Source organism: Mandrillus leucophaeus, unplaced genomic scaffold (genome assembly GCF_000951045.1).
Source record: "Mandrillus leucophaeus isolate KB7577 unplaced genomic scaffold, Mleu.le_1.0 Scaffold95, whole genome shotgun sequence".
In the NCBI taxonomy this organism is placed as follows: domain Eukaryota; kingdom Metazoa; phylum Chordata; class Mammalia; order Primates; family Cercopithecidae; genus Mandrillus; species Mandrillus leucophaeus.
Genome location: NW_012110363.1, coordinates 2,405,058 through 2,415,754, shown reverse-complemented (window position 1 = coordinate 2,415,754; position 10,697 = coordinate 2,405,058).

Genomic DNA, 10,697 nt, shown 5'->3' with positions numbered 1-10,697 from the left:
TGACCTCGTGATCCACCTGCCTCAACCTCCCAAAGTGCTGGGATTATAGGCGTGAGCCACCACGCCTAGCTCAGATTGCTTTTGATTCTGAATAATTTACTTATAGCTTGAATGTATACTTATAAGTTAATATGATAACAAAGTGGAGTAATATTTTTTATTACAAATGGATCTAATGTAGTTTAGCCATATTATAAACATGATACAGAAAAACACAGTAATATAACAATGAAATATACAATTACATAAACACATTTTAATACATTAAACTAGAAAGAAGAAAATTTCTTATTTAAGAATCATTGTTTATTACCCCTGCATTTAATATCTCATGATATTCCTAATACTGCATTCTTTTTATTACTTTTTATATCTGTTTTACATTTTTATTTTAAGTTCCCAGGTACATGTGCAGGAAGTGCAGGTTTGTTACAGAGGTAAACAGAGGCCTTGGTGATTTGCTGCACAGGTCAACCCATCACCTAGGTATTAAGCCCAGCATCCATTAGCTATTCTCCCTGATGCTCTCCCTCCTCCTCCTGCCTCTCCACCGCAGGCCCCAGCGTGTGTTGCTACCCACCATGTGTCCATGTGTTCTCATTGTTCAGCTGTCACTTGCAAGTGAGAACATTAGGTCCTTGTTTTTCTGTTCCTGCATTAGTTTGCTGAGGATAATGGCTTCCTTTTAATTTGATATTAAAAACCCCAGGTTTTCTTTCATTCCTTGTGGGCCCTGAGTGTTTGGGTGAGGAGGAAGCAGCCTCCTGTAGAAGCTTGTCTATATAACTTCTTCTGCCTTGCTGTCCCTGATCTGCTACTTGTTTGGAGTAGCTTAGAGAGTAAGGAGGGATATGGGTGCTAGCTGGGAGCAGCAGAGATCAGACCAGTGAGGGAGTTGTATATCTCTGATAACTACGAGCAAGCTCTGTCTCCCTAATTATCCTGAGTTCCTTGTGCAATCAAAGCTAGAATTTCATCCTTTCTCCTATAAAAAATATTTTAAATCCAATTCCTGGATTATGTTATCCAGATTTGAAAAACCTTGAAAAGCTTTTCATATACTTGCTTTAAAACTCAACATATTTCTCTCTAATTACACTTTAAATGCAAATGAAGTGCCTGCCTAAAGGGCTTCCATAGCCTGACTGGCTTCATAGTTGAATAAGTGTTTAATTTTTACAACTGATATACCTTGTCCAGAGTACAGATAAGACTTTTGGAAAAAATTGTAAAACTACCAACAACATGGCAAAAAAGTCATTGTAAAGAAAGAGTCAAAGAAAATAGGAAATATAAGTTATGTGACTAACCCAATTCGTGCTGTTATTTTGCTGTCCTATCTTAGTTTACAAAAATGTAATAAAAAATGAAGTAAGGTAGTCCATACTTAAACTATAAAAATCAGTCATATTCAGTGATTCACAGAATTCAGGGTTTCAATATGTACCTTAAGATCCTCAGTGTTGCTTAAGTTTACACCAGTAACATAACATCCAAAGTAGTTTCACAATTAATTTGTGAAGGTTTCCCAAGTAAGAAGCCTAGTAACAGAGTGCATAACCTCCCACAGTCTTAAGTTTGAAACTGAAGGCTGCCAAGACATGAACAGAGCTGTGAGACTAGGAGGATGCACATAGCGAATCCCTGTGAGGAGACAGACCAAAGATAGCACAATTAGGCAGAAGAGACAATTTGTAAAACTTGATCATATAAGCTGCTGACAACCACTGGAGCTCAATTAGGCCTGGAATTTCACTTCGGAATGGCTAGAGTTTAAATTGCCAACTACTCCCAATCCACATTTATACTTATTTTATGAATCTATACTCTGGCCCAATTGCTGTAGTGGTGAAAGCTACACACCTGGTTGTAAAATAAGGTATGAAATATGTTTTCTAACCAAGGGGAAAGTGGTCTCCTCAGCCACAAAATTTAATTCACTGTAGCCTCATCATCTATAATATACGATGACATCCAGGCTCAGCTGCCAACTACTGATATTAATTATTGAGACTTGATTGGGGTTAACCGCTTTTGCTTAAGGTTTCAGCATTCTCTAATTTCAGCTGTCTCTGTGATTTGGTGCTCTAAATACTTATTAGAAATGACAGGATGTGCAAAACATGAATCTAGAAGGACCCAAAGAACATTATCAGATAGGATCATCCTGTCTAGTTTATCTATACATGAGATTCTCTTAAATTTAAACTTGAAATTCTTCCTCTTATTTGTTTCCAATCTACGTGCTTATGTAAAGGCAATAGGGCTCATTTTGCCATATTTTTGAAACCATAATATTATAGGATATAACCTAATGGCTTCCTCTGCATTTTGATGCATAGCCCAGATATTATGATATCATTATTACTAAAAAGACATTATGATATTTAATATGGTTCTTAAATGGCATCATATGATAAATGTCTTAAGTATTCATAAGCAAACATGTTTTTATAGCTTGAAATTAGTCAACTTGGGCTGCATTCAGAAAACAGCAAAAATGAAATAAGTGATAAGCGTTATATGTAATGAAAATTATCCCATTACATTAAAAAAAGATTTTAAAGTTTATTGAGTTGGTCTTTAAGAATGTATTTACATATGTATTATATTACACATGAAAAACTGGAACTGTTTTGATTTCATGACTAAGTAATTTTATTTACAAATAGTCTTATTAAAGAACCATTAAAGACTGTTGTAATTGAAGAATAGTTTTTCCAGTTAAAACCAAATTTTCAAAATTAATAGTAAGTTGACCCGTTTCCACAGTCTCTATACCTGTTTTCCAAACATTTTTCAAATATCTCAAAATGACAAGAAATATTTTACTTCAGTACAATCAAGCAAATAAAACAAACTTAGAGACCATGAATATAAACTAGACACATCATCATAAGCACAAAACATTTTTTATGTCACAAAAAATATATTTGAGCTTTCTAAAGACAACTAAATAACACATTTGCTTCCTTTGAAAATAACACAGCTTCATTTAAAAAACACTTAGGAGAGGTTGGTGTGGTGACTCACCCCTGTAATCTCAGCACTTTGGGAGGTTGAGTCAGGAGGAATGCTCGAGCTTAGGAGTTCGAGAAGAACCTGGGAGAGCAACATAGTGAGTCCTCATCTCTACAAAAAAAAAAAAAGAAAGAAAGAAAATTAGCTGGATGTGGGGGCATGTGTGCCAGTAGTCTCAGTTACCTGGGAGGCTGAGGTGGGAGAATTGCTTGAGCCTGGGAATTTGAGGCTGCAGTGAGCTGTGATTGCATCACTGCACTCCATCCTGGGTAGCAGTGTAAGACCCTGTCTCAAAACACAAACAGAAAATACACACACACACACACACACACACAAACAAAACAAAAAAACAAAACAAAAAGAAAACAGGAGAAATAATTATTTTCCTAAGATGCCAAAATTCCTTAAATGGATGCCTATTTCTGTTCTCTATTGTTAAGCAAGTAGGCTTTGTGACATATTTGTTACATAAATGGAGTAAGGGTGCCCCCCTTTTATATTGCCCTAAATTGTTTACTTCTTTATAGCAAGCTGGAACCCATTAGCTCAAAACCTCATGGGTACCAAATTCAAATTTTTATGTATCCAGTTGTTTTAAATGTAGCCCGATAGAATTTTAGCCATTTAAAATTTTACAAAACTGTTCCCATTATCTGTTGGCCATAGACAAGATGATTAACCCCAGAGCTATAAATGATGACAGATTGCTGCTGCCCTTTGGAGATCCCTGACCCAGAGATTCCCCACCTTGCTACTGAGTGACATTATTTGCACATGAATCTCCATCACCCATGCCCCATCTACCTCAGGAGGACCTTCCTTCTGTTTCTGAATGGGGACCTCTGGACCCACATGCAAGCCTGTAAATGGCCCAAACAAAGGTCTTTGAGGGCTAATTCCAGCTTGTGGTCATATCTTTTTCCTTGATCAGCTGCAAAATCCTTGACCTCACTACAATGCTTTTAGATAAGAAAGAGATCAACAATTAACATCATTAAATATAAATCTCAGTCCCTATAGGATCTATTTGACTGTTTCCGTTTCAATTATTTTCTTTTTGTTCTCCTCGTATGTCCTAGAAGAAATAAATTTTTAGCTGGGCTCAGAGAAGTGAAAAAATATTCCATAACATACGTATTTCTTCTATGATCCTTTGATTTTTTTTTTCTTATTAGTCTTCTTGCACAGTTTTGAAGAGCAAGACAAGCTTCATTTTTTTTTTTTTTTGTATTATTCTTTCCCATTGACCTTCAATAATATCTCAGGAAATATTGTATACTTGAAAAGCAGGCAGAGGTAAAATACTTCAGAGGAAGTATTTTGTGCTTCTTACTATAGTAAAGGCATTTCATATAGAATTTCACATTTTTATTCCAAAAAGCAAGTTTATAGCTTTTTTCTATGGTGGTAAAAACATAAAATTTACTATCTTAACTATTTTCAAGTGTACAATACTGTAGTGTTAACCATATGAACATTGTTGTACAATAGCTCTCTGGAACTTTTCATCTTGCATGACTGAAACCCTATACCCATTGAACAACTCTGCTTTTATACTTCCTCTCTGCCGCTGGCAACAACCATTCAACTTTCTGCTTCTAAGATTTTGCCTATGACATCCACTTATGTAGTAGAATCATGCAATAAGTCTCTTTGTGACTGGCGTATTTCACTTAGCATGATGTCCTTAAAGTTCATCAATGTTATGGTATATGGCAATATTTCATTGTATGTATATGCCACATTTTCTTCATCCATTCATCTGTCAATAGACATATAGGTTGTTTCTTACTGTTAGCTATTGTGAATAATGCTGCAGTGATTATGGTCATGCAAATATCTCTTTGAGATCCTGTTTCATTTATTGTAGATATATACCCCTAAGTAGGATTGCTTGATCATACAGTAATTACATTTTAATTTTTTGAGGAACCTTCATACTGTTTTCCATGGAGGCTGCACCATTTTACCCTCTCACCAATAGAGCACAAAGGTTTTGATTTCTCCACATCCTTTCCATTTCTTGTTATTTGTTTTGTTCTGCCTTTTTTTTTTTTTCTTTTTTTTGGATAATAGTAGTTATCCTAGTGAGTGTGAGGTGATAACTCATTGTGGTTTCGATTTCCAATTCTCTGATGAGTAGTAATGTTGAGTATCTTTTCATGATGCTGGTTGGCCATTTGTATATCTTTAGAGTAATGCCTATTTAAATCTGTTGCCCATTTTTAATTGAGTTATTTGTAAAGTTGTAATTTTTATATACATTGTGTATTAACTCCTTATCAGATATGCAGTTTGCAAATATTTTTCCCAATTTGTAGGTTGCATTTTTTACTCTGTTGATTTTTTTATTTTTCTGTGCAGCAGTTCTTAAGTTTGATGTAGTACCACTTGATGATTTTTGCTTTTGTTTCCTGTGATTCTGGTGTTATACTGGTGTTACATTTAAGAAAACATTGGGAAACGCAGTGTCATGAAGATTTTCCCTTGTTTTCTTCTAAGACTGTTATCATTTCAGGTCTTACATTTAATTCTTTAATCTATTTTGAGTTAATTATTGCATATGATATAAAGTAGGAGTTCAACTTTATTCTTTTGTATGTGGACATTCAGTTTTCCCAACACCATTTGTTGAAGAGACAACACTGTCTCAATTATGAAGACTTGGCACCCTTATTGAATATCATCTGACCATACATATGAAGTTTTACTTCTGAGTTCTCTATTCTGCTCAGTTAAGCTATATATTTGTCTTTATGCTATTATCACACTGTCTAAATTACTGTAGCTTTGTAATATTTTTTTAAATCGGGAAGCCTGAGGCTTTCAACTTTGTTTATCTTTCTCAAGATTGCTTTGCCTATTTGAGGTCATTTAAGATTTCATATCAGTTTCAAGATTTTTTTTCTATTTATGCAAAGAATGTCTAAAATTTGATAGAGATTGCATTCACTTTGTACATTGCTTTGGGTAGAATGATTATTTAAGCAATATAAAGTTTTCCAGTCCATGAACTTTCACCTTCTTGGTTAAGTTTATTTGTAAGTCTTTATTCTTACTGGTGCTATTATAAATCGGATTTTTTTTTACTTTTATTTTAAGTTCAGGAGTACATGTGCAGGTTACATAGGTAAACTTGTGTCATAGAGGTTCGTTGTACAGCTTATTTCATCACCCAGCTATTAAGCCTAGTACCAATTAGTTATTTTCCCTGATCCTATCTCTCCTTCTGCCTTCTAACCTTCAATAGGCCCCAGTGTGTTGTTCCAATCTATGTATCCACGTGTTCTTATCATTTAGCTCCCACTTGTAAGTGTGGTGCTTGGTTTTCTGTTTCTGTGTTAGTTTGCTAAGGACAATGGACTCCAGCTCCATCCATGTCCCTGCAAAGAACATAATCTTGTTCTTTTTCAGGTCTGCATAGATTTCATGGTGTATAAGTACAAAGTTTCTTTATTCGGTCTATCTATGATGAGCATTTAGGTTGACTGGGTATTTTTACTACTGCAAATAGTGCTGCAAGGAACACATACGTGCTTGTGTCTTTATAATAGAATGATTTATATTCCTTTGGGTATATACCCAGTAATAGGATTGCTGGGTCAAATGGCATTTCTGTCTTTAGGTCTTGGAAAAATTGACACACTCTCTTCCACAATGGTTGAACTAATTTACATTCCCACCATCAGTGTAAAAGCATTTCTTTCTCTTCACAACTTCACCAGCATCTGTTATTTTTTTATTTTTTAGTAGTAGCCAGTCTGACTGGTGTTTGTTGGTGATATGGTTTGGCTGTGTCCCCACCCAGATCTCATCTTGAATTCCCACATGTTGTGGGATGGACCCAGTGGGAGGTAATTGAATCATTGGGGCAGGTCTTTCCCATCCTGTTCTCATAATAGTGAGTAAGTTTCATGAGATCTGATGGTTTTAATAATGGAAGTCTCCCTGCCCAAGCTCTCTTCTCTTGTCTGCCGCCATGTGAAACATGCCTTTCACCTTCTGCCACGATTGTGAAGACTCCTTAGACACATGAAACTGTAAGTCCATTCAATCTCTCTTTTGTAAATTGCCCAGTCTTAGGTATGTCTTTATCAGCAGTGTGAAAACAGACTAATACAGTAAATTATTGGTACCAGTAAAGTGGGGCGTTGCTGAAAAGATATTCAAAAATGTGGAAGTGACTTTTGGAACTAGGTAATAGGCAGAGGCTGGAACAGTTTGGAGGACTCAGAATAAGATAGGAAAATGTGGGAAAGTTTGGAGCTTCCTAGAGACTTGTTGAATGGCCTTGACCAAAATGCTGATAGTGACATGAACAATAAGGCCCAGGCTGAGGTGGTCTCAGACAGGGATGAGAAACTTGTTGGGAACTGGAGCAAAGGTGACTATTATTATGTTTTAGCAAAGAGACTGGCAGCATTTGGCCCCTGCCCTAGAGATCTGTGGAACTTTGAACTTGAGACAGATAATTTAGGGTATCTGGCTGAAGAAATTTCTAAGCAGCAAAACATTCAAGATGTAACCGGGCTGTTTGTAAAAGTGTACACTCATATATATGAACAAATAAATTATCTGAAACTGGAATTTATCTTTAAAAAGAAAGCAGAGCATAAAAGTTTAAAAAATATGTAGCCCAGCTATGTACTAGAAAAGAAAAACTCATTTTCTGGGGAGAAATTCAAGACTGCTGTAGAAATTTGCATAAGTAAAGCGAAGCCGATTTTTTCTTTTTTTTCTTTTTCTTTTTCTTTCTTTTTTTTTTTTTTTTTTTTTTTTTTGAGCCTAATGTTAATAGCCAAGACAATGGGGAAAATGTCTCCAGGACATTTCAGAGACCTACGTGGAAGACCCTCGTATAACAGGTCCAGAGGCCGAGATGGGAAAAACGGTTTTGTTGGGCGAAGTCCAGTGCTCAAGTGCTCTCTGCAGCCTCTGGATGTGGTGCCCTACATCCCAGCTGCTCCAGATCCAGCCATGGCTAAAAGGGGCCAAGGTACATGTTGGGCTGTGGCTTCACAGGGTGTCGACCCCAAGCCTTGGTGGCTTGCAAATGGTGTTGGGCCTGCAGGTGCACAGAAAACAAGAATTGAGGTTTGGGAACCTCTGCCTAGATTTCAGAGGATATATGGATGTCCAGGCAGGAGTCTGCTGCAGGGGCAGAGCCCTCATAGAGAGCCTCTACTGGGGCAGTTCAGAGGGGAAATGTGGGGTTGGAGCCCCCGCAAAGAGTTCCCACTGGGACACTGTCTAGTGGAGCTGTGAGAAAAAGGCCACCATCCTTCAGACCCCAGAATGGTAGATCCACTGAGAGCTTACACCATGTGCCTGGAAAAGCTGCAGACACTCAATGCCAGCCCATGAAAGCAGCAGGGAGAGAGGCTGTACCCTGCAAAGCCACAGGGGCAGAGCTGCCTAAGACCATGGGAACCTACCTCTTGCATTAGCGTAACCTGGATGTAAGACCTGGAGTCAAAGGAGATCATTTTGGAGCTTTAAAATGATCGGATTTCGGACTTGCATGGTGCCTGTAACCCCTTTGTTTTGGCCAATTTCTCCCATTTGGAATGGCTGTATTTACCCATTGCCTGTACCCCCATTGTATCCAAGAAGTAACTAACTTGCTTTTGATTTTACAGGCTGATAGGCAGAAGGGACTTGCCTTGTCTCAGATGAGACTTTGGACTGTGGACTTTTGAATTAATGCTAAAATGAGTTAAGACACTGGGAAACTGTTGAGAAGGCATGACATGTTTTGAAATGTGATGACATGAGATTTGTGAGCCGTCAGTGGCAGAATGGTATGGTTTGGCTGTGTCCCCACCCAAATCTCATCTTGAATTCCCACATGTCATGGGAAGGACCCAGCGGAAGGAAATTGAATGTGGTGGCAGGTCTTTCCTGTGTTGTTCTCGTAATAGTGAGTAAGTCTCATGAGATCTGATGGTTTCAAAAATGGGAGTCTCCCTGCACAAGCTCTTTTCTCTTGTCTGCTGCCATGTGAGACGTACTTTTCACCTTCTGCCATGATTGTGAGGCCTCCCCAGCCACGTGTAACTGTAAGTCTATTAAATTTCTTTCTTTTGTAAATTGCCCATTCTTGGGTATGTCTTTATCAGCAGTGTGAAAACAAACTAATACGGATGGCATCTCATCATGGTTTTGATTGCATTTCTCTAATGATAAGTGATGTACTTTTGTTCATATCATTGTTGGTCACATGTATGTCTTCTTTTGAAAAGTGTCAGTTCATGTCCTTTGCCCACTTTTTTATGGGGTTGTTTGTGTCTTGTGAATTCATTTAAGTTCCTTATAGATTCTGTACATTAGACCTTTGTTGGATGCATAGTTTGCAAACATTTTCTCCCATTCTGTAGGCTACTTGTTTACTCTGTTGATAGTTTCTTTTGTGTTGAGGAAGCTCTTTTTCTTAATTGGATCCCATTTGCCAATTTTTGCTTTTGTTGCAATTGCTTTTGGCATCTTCGTCAAGAAATCTTTGCCTGTGTCTATGTCCTGAATGATATTGCCTAGTTTGTCTCCCAGGATTTTTACAGTTTTGAATTTTACACTGAAGATTTAATTCATTTTGAGTTAATGTTTGCATATGGTATAAGGAAAGGTTCTAGTTTCAATCTTCTGTATATGGGCCAGTTATGCCAGCACCATTTATTGAATAGGGAATCCTTTCCCCTTTCCTTGTTTTTGTCACATTTGTCAAAGATCATATAGTTGTGGGTGCATAGTCTTATTTCTGGGCTTTCTATTCAGTTCCTTTGGTCTGTGTGTCTGTTTTTGTACCAGTACCATGCGTTGTGGTGACTGTAACACCGTAGTATAGTTTGAAGTCAGGTAGCACGATGCCTGTAGCTTCATCCTTTTTGCTTAGGATTGCCTTGTCTATTTGGGCTTATTTTTTGTTTCATATGAATCTTAAAACAGTTTTTTCTACTTCTGTGAAGAATGTCAGTGGTACCTTGATAGGATTAGCCCTGAATCTATAAATTGCTTTGGGCAGTATAGCCATTTTAACAATATTGATTCTTCCTATCCATGAGCATAGAATGTTTTTCCTTTTGTTTGTGTCGTCTCTGATTTCTTTGAGCAGTATTTTGTAATCCCTCTGTAGAGAACTTTCACTTCCCTACTTAGCTGTATTTCTATTTTATTCTTTTTGTGGAAATTGTGAATGGAAGTTTGTTTCTGATTTAGCTCTTGGCTTGACTGTTGTTGGTGTATAGGAAGGCTTGTGATTTCTGCACATTGATTTTGCGTTCTGAGACTTTGCTGAAGTTGTTTATCAGTTTAAGAAGCTTTTGGTCTGAGATGATGGGGTTTTCTAGATATAGGATCATGTCACCTACAAAGAGGGATAGTTTGACTTCTCTTCCTATTTGATTGCTCTTTATTTCTTTCTCTTGCCTGATTGCCCTGACCAGAACTTCTAATACTATGTCGAATAGGAGTGGTGAGAGAGGGCATCCTTGTCTTGCGCTGGTTTTCAAGGGGTATGCTCCCAGATTTTGCCCATTCAGTATGATGTTGGCTATGGGTTTTTCATATATGACTGTTATTTTTAGATATTTCTTTCAATACCTAGTTTACTGAGAGTTTTTAACATAAATGCCCTTTTGGATTATTCTTTGTTAGTGTGTAGAAATACAAGTGATTTTTGT